Here is a 4286-nt window from a genome sequence, read left to right as displayed (position 1 = left end):
CTTCGTCGCGTGTCTGGTTTACACGTTGACATTTCTGTTGTACGTGGGAATTATGAGATGAAGGATTTCGTTCTCTTTTTTGAGGGTTACCGCGAAATTGATTATTTGGAGGTAGCCCTTGTAATTGACGGTTATAGCTGTTTTGTTGTGGTTTGGAATGATCCCTATTGGGATTTGCGGATCTCGTGTATTGTTGTGATGAATCTACGTCCATTGGTTGATGCTGTTGCCGGGGTGCTGTCTGATTGTATTGCACCTGTACGTTAGGTTTGTACCTTTGTGGCTCCTCGTAATGTCTTCTGCTTGAGTTTTGGTACTGTGATGTATTATATTGTCTCTGCTGATTGTATTGCGGAACGTCGAATTGTGAGTTTATATTATCGTGGTATATCGTACTCGCGATAGCGTAAGCGGTTTCTAAGTCCTTCGGTTTGTGACTGTAGAGGGTGCCGCTGGTATATTTGCTGTTCAGACCGAGAATGAATGTCCTCACAGCTTCCTGGTTTGCATATTCAATCATAGCTGATGGATTTCCTGGTCCATGATTATCCATCTCAACTTTAGTGAGTGCAAGATTAAGTGACTTGCTGACTTCGGAATGGAACTCTGCCAGAGTCCTTTTTCCTTGCTTTATTCTTTTCATTCCTTCGAGCAAAACATACAGAGGTCTCTGGTCCGCATAAGTATAATCGAGACGGTTTATTATGGAATAAAAGTTGAATTTGGTGTTGTGGTTTATTAAAATATCGGCCGCCTCTCCTTGAATTTTGGAATGTACAATCGAGAGTGCCGTGTAGTACATGGGTGTAGTAGCGTAATTCTTGATGTTTTCCATGTGCGTCCAGGCGCGTTTTCTCCATGACCTATAATGGTTCATATCGCCTGTGAAGACTGGTAAGGTTTTGAATATTTCTAAGTTTATTTGTGATTCATCTGTGATGTTTGGTGTACAGTCCTGGTATTGGTTTGTGACTGTGACGTTAGGTGTTGCGTGGGTTTCCAACGAATTCAATCTTTGTTGAGTTTCAGTGAACGTTGTGGTCAGAGCAGCGATTTGTGCTCTCAAGCTTGCGATTTCTTGTGTTGCCATCTTGACGTCGGTGTTCAATAGGGGACGACGCAAATTGAACGGCTTTTGTCTCCTTTTTTGAGATTCTAGCGTGTTGGGATATCCGTTGATATAACGTTGCTTGACTGTTTTATCTATATATCAAGACTTATCCGTTATTCTTTTCCAGATTTTGCAGGAATATTAATTTTATCTTTGTTCAATTTTAAGCACCTTTTTCAAAGATCTAGTGCTGGAAGTCCTACTTCCCGTGGAATTTTTTCTATCGTTTTATTCAATGGATAGAGATGGCTTACAGACTGGTTGAGCCCCCAGTTAATATCGTTTACACGATATGAGTTCAAGAATTTAAACAATTTTATTTATACGCCGAAATGCGTGCCTTTATTGATATTCTTAAGAACTAAATTTTAATATAAGATCTTACAGCTATTTATACTAATGAAATGCGGCTGCTGTTATCTGCATGCGACTTCTTTGTTGTAATTCGATATCTGCTATCTTGCTATTACTTGAGATGCGGAGTTGGTTATCGCAGTGGATTATTCCATTGCCAGATGTTTGTTGTTTACATGTTGAGAATGCCTTTCTAACGGGTGATTTTTTTGAGGTTAGGATTTTCATGCATTAGTATTTGACAGATCACGTGGGATTTCAGACATGGTGTCAAAGAGAAAGATGCTCAGTATGCTTTGAGATTTCATCATGAATAGACTTACTAACGAGCAACGCTTGCAAATCATTGAATTTTATTATCAAAATCAGTGTTCGGTTCGAAATGTGTTTCGCGCGCGTGTTTTGTTCAGCGATGAGGCTCATTTCTGGTTGAATGGCTACGTAAATAAGCAAAATTGCCGCATTTGGGGTGAAGAGCAACCAGAAGCCGTTCAAGAACTGCCCATGCATCCCGAAAAATGCACTGTTTGGTGTGGTTTGTACGCTGGTGGAATCATTGGACCGTATTTTTCAAAGATGCTGTTGGACGCAACGTTACGGTGAATGGCGATCGCTATCGTTCGATGCTAACAAACTTTTTGTTGCCAAAAATGGAAGAACTGAACTTGGTTGACATGTGGTTTCAACAAGATGGCGCTACATGCCACACAGCTCGCGATTCTATGGCCATTTTGAGGGAAAACTTCGGACAACAATTCATCTCAAGAAATGGACCCGTAAGTTGGCCACCAAGATCATGCGATTTAACGCCTTTAGACTATTTTTTGTGGGGCTACGTCAAGTCTAAAGTCTACAGAAATAAGCCAGCAACTATTCCAGCTTTGGAAGACAACATTTCCAAAGAAATTCGGGCTATTCCGGCCGAAATGCTCGAAAAAGTTGCCCAAAATTGGACTTTCCGAATGGACCACCTAAGACGCAGCCGCGGTCAACATTTAAATGAAATTATCTTCAAAAAGTAAATGTCATGAACCAATCTAACGTTTCAAATAAAGAACCGATGAGATTTTGCAAATTTTATGCGTTTTTTTTTTTTTAAAATTATCAAGCTCTTAAAAAATCACGCTATAGATAATGCATGTTCATTTCTATTGTTCGACTGATAGTGCATGTCAAAGCGAGTTCTATCGGTTTACATACATAGTTCGCCTTTGTTCGGAATGTATATTAGGAGATAAGATGTATGTGAGTGTGTGTGACCCGGAGCGAGGCTATGTCGTTAACTTGTGCGACAGGTAAGCGGAACATTTCTTCGAATTTATTTCTAAGGCAGCAGGTAGGTTAATACGTTATTCCAACTTTTATATTTCTCAATTTTATTTTTAATGTACATATTTATCACTTTTCGTTTGCCAAATTGCCAATTCATTTTTTATAAGATCAATATGCTTTAGAAGCTTCAAACAATCGATTTTTTTTTTGCTTAAATCTCTTTAAAAATTATCTAACAATATTTCCCCAAAGTTACAGATTGAAATTCGAAATATTGTCGAAGCTAGAAAGGAAATAGTGACCGAGCGTCTAACAGATATATGAGTGCTTGGGCAAAATGCGAATACTTTGAAGCGCGATTTCTCGGTTTTTAATTTTTACGATTATTCTTAATTGGCGCGCAGGATAGAAAAAAATCTAAACGTCGTATGAAATTAGGGCAAAGTTAATTATCATTGGCATAAAAATATCTTCTATTTAAACTAAAAGAAAAGTTAACAATCAAAGAAACAACCAAATCAACATAAAGTACAATTTTTTGGTCGAAAACCACTTTTTTCAATTTTTTTAATTTTTGAAATTTTACACTTTTTTTCAATTTTCTTAGTTGAACTAGAATATAAATTGTTAAAAAATATGAATCTCTTTGAATTTATTGTTTCAGATAGGAATTGCGACCTGCATCCTGCCTGTCGTCCGAAAAATGCACATGCGAAATGCATCGGGCAATTGCTTCCCAAAGGTGGAATATCAAAGATTTCGTATCCAAAAAATTTGTGGAAGATGTTCAAATATATAACTCTAAAGCCTACAAATTTCACTTGAATCAATTATTTCTTTCCCTTCCAAAAAAATCGATTTTTTGAAGCCTCTAAAGCTTGCTTCCCCCTTACACTTCTTCCCCCCTTAACACTCACCATTGTTCGTCGCGATCTTCACTGTTCGTCGACACGAGAGGAATGAGATTTTGTGCGCATACAACGCCATACAAGTTAATACCACCAGTTCATATTACATGAACATATTGTATTTCTGTTATAAATATGTAACCCATATGGTACTTTCCTAATACTGTCCGCCTTAGGTGGTCCAAAAATATAACTCATAGATTGTAAGATGAATCTTTCCACTTGTAACATATGTCCTACATATGTCCTATCTCAAATGGATTGTAGATATACTTCCTAGAATGTAAGATTAATATTTGTATCTAGGCTTAAGCAAAATATTGTATTTAAGAAAATGTAATAAAGAAAACGAGGCAGTCGACCACAGGCAATTGCCCGTAGTCACTCAAAAATCAAAAAACTTATTAATTGGCGATCCTGCCAGGAGCATCGTAAAACTCCTGTCGGACCAAAAACAAAACACAAACAAGTATCGCGAACTCGCGAGAAAAGAAATACAAAAATACTAGTGTGTTACTCAAAGCGTACGGTAGCAATTAGAAACGCACTAAGCAATTAACGGCAAAGTAAAAAAGGTTGAAAAAACGCTAAGTCCAAAAAGAGACATATAAGCAAAAAAATCTCAGCGCCACTTAGAAAAA

This window comes from Bactrocera dorsalis, chromosome 2, assembly GCF_023373825.1.
Source record: "Bactrocera dorsalis isolate Fly_Bdor chromosome 2, ASM2337382v1, whole genome shotgun sequence".
Classification (NCBI taxonomy): domain Eukaryota; kingdom Metazoa; phylum Arthropoda; class Insecta; order Diptera; family Tephritidae; genus Bactrocera; species Bactrocera dorsalis.
This window is presented reverse-complemented; position numbering follows the sequence as displayed.